General features: G+C 42.2%; 1 protein-coding gene and 1 non-coding gene across 5 annotated transcripts in view; one reads left to right on the top strand and one right to left on the bottom strand.

Annotated features, from left to right (window-relative positions):
• The window catches only part of Caap1 (caspase activity and apoptosis inhibitor 1), a 95,221-nt gene that overhangs the window by 20,366 nt on the left and 57,773 nt on the right, over positions 1-17,082 (top strand). The gene's annotated exons all lie outside the window — the stretch shown is intronic.
• Positions 549-655, bottom strand: LOC132646947 (U6 spliceosomal RNA). Its single transcript, XR_009585271.1, has one exon. It is a non-coding gene; the product is annotated as a U6 spliceosomal RNA (small nuclear RNA).

Below are 17,082 nucleotides of genomic sequence, written 5' to 3'. Positions count from 1 at the left end.
TATATATACTATATATAATATATATATATAATTGAACCATTTTAAAAAATAGAATTTGTAAAGAGAATTGGTTTTTTTAATTAAATTTTTATTTTTTATGTTAGTTACAGTTTATTCACTTTGTATCCCAGCTATGGTCCCCTCTCTCCTTCCTTCCCAATCCATTCTCCCTCTGTCATCTCCTCCTATGGCCCTCTCCAAGTCCTTGGATAAGGGAGGTGCTCCTCCCTTTCCATCTGACCCTAGCTTCTCTGGTCTCATTAGAACTGGCTGCATTGTTCTCCTCTGTGACCTGGCAAGGCTGCTTCCCCATCTGGGGGAGGTGGTCAAAGAACTAGTCCCTGAGTTCATGTCAGAGACAGTCCCTGTTCTCCTTACTAGGGAACCCACTTAGATACTGAGCTGCCATGGGCTACATCTGAGCAGGGATCCTAGGTTATATCTATGAATGGTCCTTGGTTGGAGTATCAGTCTCAGAAAAGACCCCTGTGCCCAGATATTTTGGTTCTGTTGCTCTCCTTGTGGAGCTCCTGTCTTTTCCAGGTCTTAAAAATATGGAACGCTTCACCAGTTTGTGTGTCATCCCTGCTCAGGGACCATGCTAATCTTCTCTGTATCATTCCAGTTTTAGTATATGTGCTGCCGAAGTGAGGACAAGGATTGGTCTTTTTAAGAATTACTTTATTGGGGGCTGGAGAGATGGTTCAGTGGTTAAGAGGTATTCCAGAGGTCCTGAGTTTAATTCCCAGCAACCACATGGTGGCTCACAACCTTCTATACCAGGATCTGATGCCTTCTTCTGGCACATGCAGATACTCATATATGTAAAAATAAATAAATCTTTTAAAAAATGTTTAAGTTGGGTTTGGTGATGCATGCCTGTAATTCCCCACAATTCTGGTAGTCAGAGGCAGGTGGCTCTCTGAGTTTGAAGCCAGTTGGGTCTATAGAGTGAGTCCAGTATAGCTAAGGCTACACAGAGAAATGTTGTCTGGGGAAAAAAAATTGTTTCAAAAAAAAATTTACCTTATTGGTCATTAAGATGGCTCAGAGGGTAAAGGCCTCTGCTGTTGAACTTGATAATCTAAGTTCAGTCCCTGGGAGCCACAAGGTAGAGAGAGCTGAGATCTGTAAGTTGAGCAATTATCTCCACATATGCATAGTTGCAGATGCAGGACCCGTCCCATACAGTAAGAATGACCTCAAGGGCTCATAAGATGGTTCATCAGATAACGGCCTCTGCTGCCAAGTCTGGCAGCTTGAGTTTGACCCACAGCCCACCCGGTGGAAGTAAGACAACTGACTCCCACAAACTGTCCTCTGACCCTCCTGCCATACCTGTCATTACATACTGTGTGAGGGTTGGGGATTTAGCTCAGTGGTAGAGTAATTGCCTAGCAAGCACAAGACCCTGGGTTCGGTCCTCAGCTCTGGAAAAATCCGAAACAAACAAAACAAACTAGTGCCTATATGCACACACACACACACACACACACACACACACTCACTCACTCACACATACACAGACAAAAGTAAGATATCATAAACAGTAAATTAAAAAATTGCTTCATGTCTTTAATTCCAGAAATGAGACACGTCTTAAAACAAAAGTATCACAACAACAATTAAAACAAAAGACATGGTATATTAAGTACCTTTCTTGTTGATGTGACAGTGATAAAATATGCAATAAAAGCAATTTGAGGAAGGGTATGTTACTTGGGATTATACTTTAGAAAATATAGTCCATCATGATGGGGAAGGCGTTGCAGTGGTAGCATGAGGCAGCTGGGTACATTGCATCTGGAATCAGAAGGGAGGAAGACAGATGCTGGTGCTTAGTGTTTTTCTCTTCATTCAGTCAGGGAGCCCAGCACATGCGGTGCTGCTGTCCACCGTTAGCTTCCATCTCCACTGGAACTGTTCTGGAAATAACCTCATTGAAATACCCAGAAGTGGGTTTCCATCTTGATTCTGATTTAGTCAGGTTGACAATGAAGATTAACTATAAGATATGGAGAGTCTTTTTCTACCTCCCTCCCTTCCACGCTTCCTTTCTTTCTCCCCCTCTTACTCTTCCTTAACCTCTCTTCTGTTGTTGGTTTTTGAGACAGGCTCTCACTGTAACCCTGTCAGGCCTGGAATTCATTACATAGACAAGGCTGGCTTTGAACTCCCAGAGATACCAGAGGTCCACCTGCCTCTGCCTCCTTGAGTGCTGGTGTTAAAGGTATGCACCACCACACCTGGCTTTTGTTTTTCTTTTTTTAGTATTTTTGGAGAGTCTTAAACTTTAGCATGGTTAAAGCACTAGTTGGTTTTATTTAGTTACTAGTTTTGAGGTATTGGTTATTAGTTATACCACTTTAGTTTAATACTTAGAATTCTTTTTCCTTCCTCCCTCCCTCTTTCTCTTCCTTCTTCCCTCCCTTCCTTCTTCCCTTCCCTTCCTTCTTCCCTTCCCTTCCTTCTTCCCTTCCTTCTTCCCTCCTTCTTCCCTTCCCTTCCCTTCCCTTCCCTTCCCTTCCCTTCCCTTCCCTTCCCTTCCCTTCCTTCCCTTCCCTTCCTTCTTCCCTTCCTTCTTCCCTTCCTTCTTCCCTTCCTTCTTCCCTTCCTTCTTCCCTTCCTTCTTCCCTTCCTTCTTCCCTTCCTTCTTCCCTTCCTTCTTCCCTTCCTTCTTCCCTTCCTTCTTCCCTTCCTTCTTCCCTTCCTTCTTCCCTTCCTTCTTCCCTTCCTCTTCCTTCTTCCCTTCCTTCCCTTCCCTTCCTTCCCTTCCCTACCCTCCCTTCCCAACCCTTGCCTTCCCCTTCCCTTCCCTTCCCTTCCCTTCCCTTCCCTTCCCTCCCTTCCCTTCCCTTCCCTTCCTTCCCTTCCCTTCCCTTCCCTTCCCTTCCCTTCCTTCCCTTCCCTTCCTTCCCTTCCCTTCCCCTTCCCTTCCCTTCCCTTCCTTCCTCCCTTCCCTTCCCTTCCCTTCCTTCTTCCCTTCCCTTCCTTCTCCTCCCTTCCTCTTCCCTTCCCTTCCCTCCCTTCCCTTCCCTTCCCTTCCCTTCCCTTCCCCTTCCCTTCCTTCTCCTTCCTCTTCCCTTCCTTCTTCCTTCCTTCTTCCCTTTCCTTCTTCCCTTCCTTCTTCCCTTCCTTCTTCCCTTCCTCTTCCCTTCCTTCTTCCCTTCCCTTCCTCTTCCCTTCCCTTCCCTTCCTTCTTCCCTTCCTTCTTCCCTTCCCTTCCCTTCCCTTCCTTCCCTTCCCTTCCCTTCCCTTCCCTTCCCTTCCTTCCCCTGCCCTTCCATCCCTTCCCTTCCCTTCCTTCCCTTCATTCCCTTCCCTTCCCTTCCCTTCCCCTTCCCTCCCTGCCCGTTCCCTTTCCATCTTCCCTTCCCTTCCCTTCCCTTCCCTTCCCTTCCCTTCCTTCCCTTCCCTTCCTTCCCTTCCTCCTTCCCTTCCCTTCCCTTCCCTTCCCTTCCCTTCCTTCCCTTCCCTTCCCTTCCCTTCCCTTCCCTTCCCTTCCTTCCCTTCCCTTCCCTTCCCTTCCCTTCCCTTCCCTTCCCTTCCCTTCCCTTCCCTTCCCTTTCCCTTCCCTTCCCTTCCCTTCCCTTCCCTTCCCTCCCTTCCCTTCCCTTCCCTTCCCTTCCCTTCCCTTCCCTTCCCTTCCCTTCCCTTCCCTTCCTTCCCTTCCCTTCCCTCCCTTCCCTTCCCTTCCCTTCCCTTCCCTTCCCTTCCCTTCCCTTCCCTTCCCTTCCCTTCCCTTCCCTTCCCTTCCCTTCCCTTCCTTCCCTTCCCTTCCCTTCCCTTCCCTTCCTCCCTTCCCTTCCCTTCCCTTCCCTTCCCTTCCCTTCCTTCCCTTCCCTCTCCCTTCCCTTCCCTTCCCTTCCTTCCCTTCCCTTCCCTTCCCTTCCCTTCCCTTCCCTTCCCTTCCCTTCCCTTCCCTTCCCTTCCCTTCCCTTCCTTCCCTTCCCTTCCCTTCCCTTCCTTCCCTTCCCTTCCCTTCCCTTCCCTTCCTTCCCTTCCCTTCCCTTCCCTTCCCTTCCTTCCTTCCCTTCCCTTCCCTTCCCTTCCCTTCCCTTCCCTTCCCTTCCCTTCCCTTCCCTTCCCTTCCCTTCCCTTCCCTTCCCTTCCCTTCCCTTCCCTTCCCTTCCCTTCCCTTCCCTTCCCTTCCCTTCCCTTCCCTTCCCTTCCCTTCCCTTCCCTTCCCTTCCCTTCCCTTCCTTCCCTTCCCTTCCCTTCCCTTCCCTTCCCTTCCCTTCCCTTCCCTTCCCTTCCCTTCCCTTCCCTTCCCTTCCCTTCCCTTCCCTTCCCTTCCCTTCCCTTCCCTTCCCTTCCCTTCCCTTCCCTTCCCTTCCCTTCCCTTCCCTTCCCTTCCCTTCCCTTCCCTTCCCTTCCCTTCCCTTCCCTTCCCTTCCCTTCCCTTCCCTTCCCTTCCCTTCCCTTCCCTTCCCTTCCCTTCCCTTCCCTTCCCTTCCCTTCCCTTCCCTTCCCTTCCCTTCCCTTCCCTTCCCTTCCCTTCCCTTCCCTTCCCTTCCCTTCCCTTCCCTTCCCTTCCCTTCCCTTCCCTTCCCTTCCCTTCCCTTCCCTTCCCTTCCCTTCCCTTCCCTTCCCTTCCCTTCCCTTCCCTTCCCTTCCCTTCCCTTCCCTTCCCTTCCCTTCCCTTCCCTTCCCTTCCCTTCCCTTCCCTTCCCTTCCCTTCCCTTCCCTTCCCTTCCCTTCCCTTCCCTTCCCTTCCCTTCCCTTCCCTTCCCTTCCCTTCCCTTCCCTTCCCTTCCCTTCCCTTCCCTTCCCTTCCCTTCCCTTCCCTTCCCTTCCCTTCCCTTCCCTTCCCTTCCCTTCCCTTCCCTTCCCTTCCCTTCCCTTCCCTTCCCTTCCCTTCCCTTCCCTTCCCTTCCCTTCCCTTCCCTTCCTTCCCTTCCCTTCCCTTCCCTTCCCTTCCCTTCCCTTCCCTTCCCTTCCCTTCCCTTCCCTTCCCTTCCCTTCCCTTCCTTCTTCCCTTCCCTTCCCTTCCTTCTTCCCTTCCCTTCCCTTCCTTCTTCCCTTCCCTTCCTTCTTCCCTTCCCTCCCCTTCCCTCCCCTCCCCTCCCCTCCCCTTCCCCTTCTTCCCCTTCTTCCCCTTCCCCTTCCCCTTCTTCCCCTTCCCCTTCTCCCCCTTCCCCTTCTCCTTCTTCCCCTTCCCCTTCTTCCCCTTCCCCTTCTTCCCCTTCCCCTTCTTCCCCTTCCCCTTCTCCTTCTTCCCCTTCCCCTTCCTCCCCTTCTTCCCCTTCCCCTTCTTCCCCTTCCCCTTCCCCTTCCCCTTCTCCTTCCCCTTTCCTTTCCTTTCCTTTTTCGAGACAGGGTTTCTCTGTTTTGGCCCTGGCTGTTCTGGAACTCACTCTATAGACCAGGCTTGCCTTGAACTTACAGAGACCTGACTGCCTCTGTCTCCCCAATGCTGGGTTAAAGTTGTGCGTCACTGCTGCCCAGTTACTAGGTTTCTTTATTCATATGCTATTCCACCTTCAAAACAAGCTTCCTATATTCTTTTTAGCTAGGATAGATAGAAGCTAGAACAAGAGGATGTAGCATATAAATGGTGAGGGTTTGATGCTTTGCAGTAAAGGAGTTTAAAGATTAGGAGTTTCAGGCTTTTTTTTTTTTTTTTAAAGAGGAGCAACTTTAAAAGAATTTGTGATCACTTGTCAGTCATTGAACCCTAGCTATGTCTTGGAACTCTGTTGTTGGTTGGTTGGTTGATTTATTAAGCTTGTATATATTCAAGTAATTGTCTCTTTAGTTACAAAAGTCATTTGGAAGCCAGCCATTAATAACTATTCTTGCTTTATAGTTGAGCTATCATAACATAGCTGCCCGCTACCATTTGTTTTGTTATGAGAACAGTGATCTCTGTTTAGTGGTTCAGCAGAGCTGTCAATAGAGTGCTAAGAGTTTATTGCATTTGAGAAACTTTCCTTGACTATGTTTGTATAAATAACTTTGAAAAGGTAAATGCTATTTTGCCAAATGCCAGACTCTCTCAATAGCTTTTAAAAGAGCTGAATTTGTTAGGAATGAGTCTTTAATAAGCACTTTAAAAATTTAAATATTAAAATATTTGAGTACCATGAGTGCCACTGGAAAAAGATGAGAGGAGTTTTAAAAAAGAGACAAGTAGGTGGTTAATTTGAAAGAGTTCATAGTACTACTATCTTTTTATGTGTTCAAATTATTCCATACTTAATTCAATTCAACATAACAATGCTATACATTCCAGAGTGGTGACAGTAGTTGACTAAATCACATGTCAGTTTTCCAAATGTATCATTCCCAAAAACCCAGATCCCTCCCAGACCCCCCTTTTAAAAAATCCATTAACAGGAATATTTGGTTGTAATGCAAATTTGTGCTGCCTAATTAATCAAGATGGGACACAGTGAATCTGAGCTGGCTTTTATAATCTTTCCACTCTCTCTTCCCCTAAGATTCCTGAGCCTTTGGTGTAATAGCTGTGTTGTAGGTATCATCTGGGGCTGGACAGCACACAGTTACTTGTTCTCTGCATTTTGATCAGTTGTAGTTTTCTGTAATGGTTTCTGTTGTTTGAGGAGAAGTTTTCTTAATGAGCGGTTGAGGACTAAACTTACTTGTGGGTAGAAGAATAGATTTTTAGAATTTATTTAGGGATTAGTCAAGTGTCTTGAAGGTAAGGTTCTCCTTCAAGACCCACAACTTTGCTAGCCCCTGGTAGTTGTCTAGGTTTCCAGTACCAGGTATGATTTCCCTCCTTTTGAGCAGAATTTTAAATCCAAATAGAAAGCCAAAGTTTAAGTGTCACTATTGCACCTTTAGAGATATAGTGCTATGCTCTTCCTTGTTTTAGTTCATAGGCATCATAGCCAGGTAGCACTGTTTGTTGCTTCTCTCTCTTAGACACTTGGACTACTCCTCAGGAAGGAGGCTTTTAGGTCAGAACCAGCTCAGATTCACTGTCCTGTGTTCAAAGTGAAAGGTGTCTTCAGCAAGAAAAGGCTTGCCTCTAACGTCTAAGAGACAACCAAGGGCAACAGCGGTAACATGTTTTGGGATTATTCTTAGATAACTGTGAACAAGAGCTCAAAAGTAGGATTCTCCCACCTGTTCTTAAACAACAATACTATAGTAGGACTTTCTTGGACCTGCCAGCAGAAGAATAAAAACACGGAGACTTATTTTTATTTATAAATACTTAAGCACTATAGCTGGGCAGATTCTCAGCAATTTTTTTTAATATCTATTTATTTATTATGTATAATATGTTGTACCTGCACGTACACCTGCAGGCCAGAGGCGGGCACCAGATCTCATTACAGATGTGTGTGAGCCACCATGTGGCTGCTGGGAATTGAACTCAGGACCTCTGGAGCAACAGTCAGTGTTTTTAACCTCTGAGCCATCTCTCCAGCCCAATTCTCAGCAATTTTAACCTGACTCATCCTGACCTCCATCTCATCTCATGGCCCATTACCTCTCTCACTCAGTCCTGGCACCTGTTCCTTCCTGTGTCACACAACCCTCTCAGCCCAGAAGTCCCACCTTTCCTGGCCTGCCTAGCTGTTGGCCATCAGCTCATTATTAAGCCACTCAAAAGGAAAGAGAGGAGGAAGAGTGTTTACAAAATATGATGCAGATGATGAGCCGTAAGAATAACAATACAAAGTCTGGCCAGCACTTAGCTCTCTCCCAGGTTAGCAAGTAACAGTTGACTATACAGCGACACCCTTCACACAGTGTACAAATGATTACCCCAACAAATATTATTTAATAATGTAATATATAACAAATTATTACTATTGTTGTTGTTGTCTATGGCTCTTGGAGGGGAGCATTATAGATGTATACTAACTTTCTGAGTGCTAGGATTGCAGGTATGAGTCTGTGTATCTCTCTCTGTATGTAATTAAATATAAATATGTTCACACATGCATACATGTACATATATATGTATATATAAAATTGTATTTCCTCCCTGCATTAGCTGAAAGGGTTCTTACTGTTGTGGGGGTGTCTCTGTTTGTTTTTACTTGTTTCAGATTATGCTATGAATGGAACACAGGGCCCACATGCTAGGCCAGCACTCTACTACTGGTCAAATCTGCTGGCCTAGTTTTTAATGATTTATTATTAAAGATATCAAGTGTGCAGAAAATTATAATAGCATAATAAATGTGTACTCCTGTCACTGTCACTACTTCTAATATTTGATACATTTTTTACATAATCAGTTCACCTATTTTATATTTTTAATAAATTATAACTTTTTTTTTTTTTTTTTAAGGCAGGGTTTCTCTGTGTAGCCTTGGCTGTCCTGGACTCACTTTGTAGACCAGGCTGGTCTCGAACTCAGAGATCCACTGGAGTGGATCTCTGCCTCCCAGAGTGCTGGGATTGCAGGCATGCACCACTGTGCCCAGCAAATCAGATATTTTAAAAGTAAGATTTTATTTATTTATTTTTTATTTCTAGAAAATAAAGACACTCTCACAAAAACCCTCATTATTTTTTAAAACAACAATATATAGTTTTATGATACCCATTTCCCTATTTATAAGATCTTTTAGAAATGCCTGCTATTTTTCTTTTCTAATGAATATTTTAATATAGTAAGGAAAGGTAATTAATACATAGCCTCTGTAATATCTCACCTGACTTTATCTGTGTGCTCTATATTTTTGTCTGGCTCGTTCCTTGTGTGGCATGAACTGTGAATGTTCTTAATAAGGTGGAATTACTACAGTTTTTTTTAGTTACTATATGTATTACCTTTCTATTGACAGTATAAAGAAATACAGATGGGGTGGTTTTAAATAACACATTTTTTATCTGTCATGCGTTTTGTTGTTGTTGTTGTTTTGTGAGACAAGGTCTCATTGTGTAGTCTAAGCTGGTCTTAGCATGTTAGCGTGCAGGCTTGACTGCTGCTGCACCTGGCATGTTCTTTTATCTTACGGTTCTGGAGGGATCAGTTTTCCTGGGATAATGTTGTGGTGTCAGCAGGATAGACATTTCCTTGACTTTATGGCCAGGTGCTGCCTATCTCCTTTGACTTGTAAACCCTACTTTATCTTTCAAACATGTAATTTTACCTTCTTTTCTGTCTTTGACTCTTCTTGGGTCTCTCTTATGTAACTGCTGTGATTGAGCACATCAGGGTAATATACACGAAAGTATGTCTAATATCTTTTTCTAATTAATTAATTAATTTTATTATTAGTTACATTTTATTAACTCTGTATCCCAGCTGTATCCCACTCCCTCATTCCCTCCCATTCTCACCCTTCCTCCCTCAACTCCTCCCTGCCTCTTTCTAAGTCCACTGATTGGGGAAGACCTGCTCCTCTTTCATCTGACCCTGTTTTATCAGGTATCTTCAGGCCTGGCTGCAATGTCCTTCTCTGTGGCCTAGTGGGACTGCTCCTCTCTTGAGGGGTAGGGAGGTCAAAGAGCCTGCTATTGAGTTCATGTCAGAAATAGTCCCTGTTCCCCTTACTAAGGAAAACCAATTGGTTACTGTGCTACCATGGGCTTCATCCGAGCAGAGGTTCTAGGTCATTCATATCCTTACATGGTCCTTGGTGGACTATCAGTCTGAGAAAAGACCCCTATTAGTATCTTTAAGCGACCCCTATTAGTATCTTTAAGCACATTTACAATGTCACCTTTTCCATGTAAACTACATTTATATAGATTATGGAAATCAGAAGGTAGACACCTTATCCCCCAAAAACCCAAAGGGTGTTTGTATATGTTTTTATACATATAATGTAAAGTATCTAGGAGTAATAAAAAAAATATGTATTTTATCTCCTCATCTTGCTCCATTCACCTGCTCCTGTATTTTTTAAAGACTATTATAAGAACTTTTATGTGTGAATGCTCCTTTTTGGGAAGTCTAGTGAAGCCTACAGATCCTTTCTCAAAACAATGCTGCCTCTATTTATCTACTGTCTGTCTGTCTGTCTATCTATCTATCTAGCTATCTCTATCTTTCTCTCTCATTCTATCTATCTTTCTGTTTCTAGACAGATCTTACTTTGCAGCTTTGTCTGTCCTGGCACTCAATATGCAGACCAGGCTGGCCTCTGCCTCTCAAGCACTGGGATCAAAGGCATTCACCACTACACCCAGCCTGCTTTTTATTCTTAATTTATAGATTGAAAGAGAACCACAAAGCACATGAATCATTGAAACTTTAGTTATAGATTTTGTGATAGAGTAATATATGCACTTGTTAGCATGTTAAGATTTAGCCGCCATTCTCATGACTTTCATATTTTGAAGTATAGGTTAGTTATAAACTATGTTAGGTATCTGCCTCAAGTATATTATGTGAGGTTTTCTATGGTTTCTTTTCTATTGGTGACAGACTCATCAATACTAGTAATACATAAAGAAAATACTTAGCTAGGCAGTGATGGTGCACACCTTTAGTACCAGCCCTTTCGAGGCAGAGGCATGCTGATGTCTTGAGTTTGAAGTGACTCTGTTCTACAGAATGAGATCCAGGACAGCCCGGGCTACACAAAGAAACCCTGTCTCAATTTAAAAAAAAAAAAACAACAAAAACCCCCAAACAAAAACAAACCCCCCAAAATGTAATTTTCTCCATTTGTGGTACGCTAATAAAGTAACCCAAATTCTAATATTGCAGTCTATTAGTCTGTCCAGCAAAAAAAAGAATAATGCAAATGTGATTTAATTGTCAAGTTGATATTCAACAATTTTCGAGTATTATCTGCCTCGGCCTTAAATGCAGTCATCTTTGTAATTATATGGCTGAAAGAAGAACATTTGACAGAATACTACATGATAGAAGCATAGGGAAACAAAGCGGGAGAGAGATTATGCTGTTGGTTGAGGAGATGCAGGAGGAAACCACGAGCTTGAAGATAAAGAAATGCAGCTCTAGAAGAAGAGGGAGATAGAAAGACCTGGAGGGGACAGGAACTCCACAAGAACAACAGAGCCAAAATACCTGGGCCCAGGGGCCCTATATAGACCAATACTCCAACTAAGGACCATGCATGGAGAGGACCTAGGCCCCCTGTTCAAAGGAAGCCCATAGGCAGCTTAGTCTCCAGGTGGGTTTCCTAGTAAGGGGAACAGGGGCTGTCTCTGACATGAACTCAGTGGCTGGCTCTTTGATTACCTCCTACTGGGGGGAACAGTCTTGCCAGGCCACAGAGGAAGATGATGAAGACAGCCTTGATGAGACCTGATAAGCTAGGGTCAGATAGATGGAAAGGAGGTCCTCCTTATCAGGGGACTAGGGAAAGGGCATAGGGGGAGAAGAGGGAGGGTGAGTGGGACTGGGAGGAGAAGAGGGAGGGGGCTGCAGAGAGGATACAAAGTAAATAAATTGTAATAAATATATAAATAAAATATATAAATAAAAAGAAATATAGCTCTAAATGCTGGAAAAGTCAAAGAAACTATATATTCAGTTTGTGTGTATGTGCCCATGGTAGCTCAGTATCCAAGTGGGTACCTTAGTAAGAGGAACAGTGAGAAGAGCAGTGCACAGGGATGACTTTAAGCATACATGGAGTATAAAGATACCACAACACAGCAGGCAGGTAGTTAGAAATACATTTCTTTTCCAACTTTTTAATACAACCTTTTTTAAGTATTTTGCCATTTTGATTTTTTTCATGCAGTGCCTTTACTGAAAATTTCCACTTTTAAACAATAAATCTATTTTAACTTGAGATCATAAACTGGTTTTTCTATTAAGAAAGGAGAACTTTATTGCTTCATAGTCAAGTTGAGTAAGGCTCGGTATGATGATGCACGTTGGGAGGCTGAGGCAGGAATTCAGTTGTAAGCTAGTGTGGGCAGTGTAGCAAAAGTGTGCTTAAGAGAAAACACAATGGGCTGGAGAGAGGCTCAGTGGTTAAGAACACTGGCTGCTTTTCCAGAGGACCCTGGTTCAATTCCCAGAATCCACATGGCAGCTCTTACCTGTCTGCAACTCCAGTTCCAGGGGATCTGATACCTTCTCACCAATGCATATAAAAAATAAAATTAAATAAATTATTTGGAAAAAAGAAAACACAACAAACTTGTGAATGACAGCTGGTTCTCTACTCTGTTGTGGAACTGTTGGAGGTGGCACGTTAACTTTTGGTGTATTCCTACTTAGAGGACTATCTTTGTAAGCTGTAAGAGTGCATAGCAATAACAGCTCACAGATTTAAGGTAACCCATTTTAAAGAGACTCCCACAGTGTACTACCAATTTAACATTTGGTAGATTAACTTTTTCGCCTCCATTTCTTCATCTGAAGAATAAAATTTTACCTTAGAACATTATGATGACCAAATGGGAAAAGGATTGAAAGCCCTTAGGATTGCCATATGGTAAACACTGAAAAATATTACTGCCTTTCTTTGCAGAAGTTTTACTATGAACCTATAACAATAACTTCTAAAATTCCACTTTACATTGATGAATATTGGGAAATTTCCCAATTCCTTTTGTTATGAAACTTATAGAAAGCTGTGAAATGACTTAATTTTTAGTTATTCTTTACTGTTTCATAAAAGAGTTCATTGCTTATGTGTCTTTTTTTTTTAACTTATAGAAAAAAACATGATGTTGTGGTTGTGTGTGGTTGTATATGCCTCTAATGTCCAGTCTGGCAACCAAATTTTACATGATGAGATGGCTATAAACCTGCTGAAGGTAGAATATTATATTCTGAATGTAAAATGTCCCCCATAAGACCATGTATGAACACTTGATCTCTAGCTAGTGGCATTGCTTGGGAGGGGAGGGGGAACCTTTAAGAGTTGGGGGTCTAGTTAGAGAGAAGTGGTCATTATATATTTAGGATATAACAATTAGAGTATTCTACCTAACATAGTTGACCCTGAAACAACAGAATAATGTTTTCAGAAAACCTTTAGGGAGTGTATTATAGAATTGCTGACAACATCATGATTTATAACATTCAGATAGACTCTCACACTTAAAGTAATGGTTCCTGGTGGTTCTGTTTCATGTTTGTCACCGGGCATGGGGTTTTAGGGTTATAATATGGCCCTGTTTCCATATTCATAGTCACACACCTCCGCCCCCAGTTGTTACCTAACGTAATAAGCAGCTGCTGTACGTAGAGATAAAACTTGAAATATTTGTTACTTGGTAAAGCTTTGTTAAAAAAAAAAAAGGTAGTTTTGCTTTGTGTAGTGTTTGAAGGTACAGTTGACAGCCTCTTTCAAGGATTTGTGCATCACCGATGAGGGTGCTGGAATCTGAACTCTGGTTCCCTAATAGAGCAGTAAGCACTCCCAGTCACTGAGCCATTTCTTCAGCCTTTTGAGGCTTTATTAGCATAATATATTTGGGACTCAAAAATGGTTTGAATTTCAGTAGTTTCTTCTCATTGCTGAACACTTAGTTCTCCATCCTATGAGTGTATCTGTTTTTAATCTCCCAGTTGAGGTACTCTAAGATGACACCTCAATGGTTTTTACACTTCAGTCTCCAGACCCTGAGAATATATTGCTTTATACAACAAACTAGACTTTAGATTGAGGACCTTAAGATAGGGTTCTTATCCTGGATTATCAGTACGTACCTGCTATATCATCATCTGAACCCTTCTGAACAGTGGAAGAAAGAAAGAGGAGTAAGAAAAACATGACATCAAAGGTCAACGCTGTAACCACCTTCAGTTTTAAAACTGGGAAACAGGGATTTTGAACCTACAACCTCAAGGAACATAGTTTTGTCTAGAACTGAAAAGACCAGACTGTGGATTCAAACCTAGTCCTCAGATTCTTTGGACTTGTAGTCCCGCAAGATTCATAATATACTTTTGACTTTCAGAATATGAATATAATGCCCTGGCTGTCCTTGAACTCACAGAGATCTGCCTGCTTCTGCTTCTCAGGTGCTGAGATCAAAGATGTGTGCCACCACACTCAGCAAATTTATGTTTTTTTAAGCTGTCAAATTTCTTTTTTATTTTTATTTTTATTTATTTTTTTGCTGTCAGATTTCTTATGGTTTATTATGGCAATAATAAAAACTAATGGCATAAGGTGGTTTCTCATTTTTAATGATTTTAAACGAAGTAGCTTTTGTGTGAACAAACCAATGTTGGGTTTTTTGTTTTGTTTTGTTTTGTTTTGTTTTTTTGTTTTAATTAAAATGCACCTAGGAACAGGATTGCTGTGTCATTTCTGCATCCTTGCATGCCAACACTGAGAGTGTTGTTTGTTGGGCATTTTGGTTTTGGCCTATCTAGAATGTGCGGTGTATCACATTGTGGTTTTAATATGCATTTCCCTAATAACAAAAGATCCTGGATTCTAGTTGCTTTGTCTATTTGCCATCTACATATCTTTCTCAATTGAAGGCATTTTAATATTTCATTGTTTCCTATTATGATTTTCTAGTTTATCTTAGTTGCTCTTTTGTTACCATAACAAAAGCAACTTGAGGGAGAAAGTGTTTGTTTTGGCCGAGAGTTCCAGTTCATCATGGCAGGGAACACATGGCAACTAGAGCAGGAGGCTGGCTTCTCAAATTGCATCGGCAGCTTAGAAGCGAAGATAGTAGGAAATGTGGCTAGCCTATACAGTCTCAAATTCCCCCCCCCCCCATGACATATTTCCTCTGTAAGGCTTTCTTTCTTTTAAAGATTCCACAACCTTCCTAAAGACTGTCACCAACAGAGGATCATACATGAGCCTTTAGGAGAAATCTCACATTCAAACCACAGTGGAGTTCTTACTTATTCTAGACTCAAGGTTTTGTTTTGTTTTGTTTTGTTTTTTGTTTTGGACAAGATTCACCATGTTGTCCAGGCTTGGCTCAGTTCCAGGGCTTAAACAGTTCTGTTATACTGGCTTTCCAAACACGTGGAATTGCTGACACATGTTAATTGCCTTGCTTGGATACATATAATATGACTTGCAGATATTTCCTCCACTCTGTGGTTTGGCTTTTCATTGTCTTACTTTGGAAAAGTAGAAGTATTAAATTTTGATGAAATCCAACGTAATTATTTTTATTTGTAGGCCATGCTCCAAAATCATATCATCATCTCTCTCTCTCTCTCTCTCTCTCTCTCTCTCTCTCGTGTTTGTGTGTGTGTGTGTGTATGTGTGTGTGTGTGTGTGTGTGTAGGTAGGTGCATGTGGAAGGTAGAGGACAAACCTGGAAAGTTTATTCTCTTCTACAGGATCCAGGCATTTAACTCAGGATTCATTTTACCAGCTCCAGATCTTGGTGACATTTTTTGCTTGTCCTAGTATAAACCTTTTTTTTTTGGGGGGGGGGGTGCCTTCTAAAGGTTTACAGATTTAGACATTTGGTTTTGTATCCATTCAGAAATACTATTTGTATATGGTGTGAAATGTGGATTTAAATAATCTGTAAGCTGTCTGATTTACTTCAAATTTGATTCAAAGACTTTTTTCCATTAAATTTTCATTGTTCTTTTATACTGAGGAGTGTGGGGAGAATCCAGCACTAAGTACTTTGTTTTACCAATTTACCTGATTTTTCCTGGTTGACCTTTGCCCTTTGAGAAAAAATAGGACTGTCTTAGTCCTGTTTATCTTTTTGTTGAGAGACCTTTTTTTTTTTTTTTTTTTATTAAAAAAAAGAAAACACTTTCATTTGGACAAGAAATTGCTTACTCTTCCCTCCCTTTAGAAATATATTTTAAGGACTGGAGAGCTGGCTCAGCCATCAAGAACACTTACTTGCTGCTCTTGCAGGGGACTAAGTTGGGTTTCCAGCACCCATGTCAGCTGTCCCCAACTTCTCTAACTACAGCTCCTGGAACTGATACCCTTTTCTAGGCTCCAGGAGTACCTGGTTCTGTTCATTCTGTTCTTGACTAAATTCCATAAATTTCCCCAGTATGTTAATGTCATTTCTAAAAACCCTTGAGTTGTAAGAAAGGAGAGTGATGTCACATGAAAGATGGGCATATGTCAGTTTGAGAATACAGTTAGAGCTTCAAGTAGAAGCTTCAAACAAGGCCAGCTGTGGTAGAGAAAGAGGATACAGGTGGAGAAGGGAGTTAGGAAAGTAAAACTAAAATGAAGCTTATTCTTAACTTGTTTTAAACAGAATCACAAAGATCACTGTAGAATTTTTAGTTCAAACTGGCTTTGTCATGTGTTGTTCTCTCGCATGTTCTCTTTGCTCTCCCAAGTGTTTACTCTGATTCTTAGTTTTAAAGGATGTAATACAAACATTTAAATAGCCTTTAAATATAAATTACAGTTTTGAATTCTTTTCCTAGTTTTGGCAACTTAAAGTAGACTCAGACTCCACCAGGAAACGAGAAAGAGTTGGATGTTGTAGCATTTTTAGGCTGTAATATGTTTTGGGAAATATTTTGCTTTCTCCACTGTTTAATGGAAATTTTTAAGTTGTATAGAGAACTAAACTTATGGGACAGATTTCAGTTTTAGTTCTGAAACCTAATCTTAGAAAATTTTTCTGGTCTTAATTTTTGTTTTTATTTTGTTTGCTTGTGTTTAGACAGTGTCTCCTCTTGTAGTTTAGGCTGGTCTCAAACTTTTGGAAATCTTGCTGTCCCTGCCTCTTTGAGTACTGGTATTACAGGTGTGCATCACCATGCTCTGCTTAATACTAATTTTTAAATTTAAATCATTACCTCTGAAAGACTCTACCTAGCAGTGTATCAAAGCAGATGCTGAGACTCATAATCAAACCTTCGGCAGAGTGCAGGGACTCATATGAAAGAAGGGGGAGTTAGTATGACGTGGAGAGGACAGGAGCTCCACAAGGATCAAATATATCTGGGCACAGGGGTCTTTTCTGAGACTGTATTTCCAACCAAGGACGATGTATGGATATAACCTAGAACCCCTGCTTGGATGTAGTCCATGGCAGCTCAGTATCCAAGTGGGTACCTTAGTAAGGGGAACAGGGACTATTTCTGACATGAACTCAATGGCTGTCTCTTTGACACCCCCCCCCCCCCCAGGGAGGAGCAGTCTTGCTAGGCCACAGAAGAGGACATTACAGCCAGTCCTGAAGAGACCTGATAAGCTAGGGTCAGATGGAAGGGGAGGAGGACCTCTCCTATCAGTG

This window comes from Meriones unguiculatus, chromosome 12 (genome assembly GCF_030254825.1).
Source record: "Meriones unguiculatus strain TT.TT164.6M chromosome 12, Bangor_MerUng_6.1, whole genome shotgun sequence".
In the NCBI taxonomy this organism is placed as follows: Eukaryota; Metazoa; Chordata; class Mammalia; order Rodentia; family Muridae; genus Meriones; species Meriones unguiculatus.
Note: the sequence above shows the minus strand (reverse complement) of the source record. Positions and strands in the feature narration are given on the sequence as shown.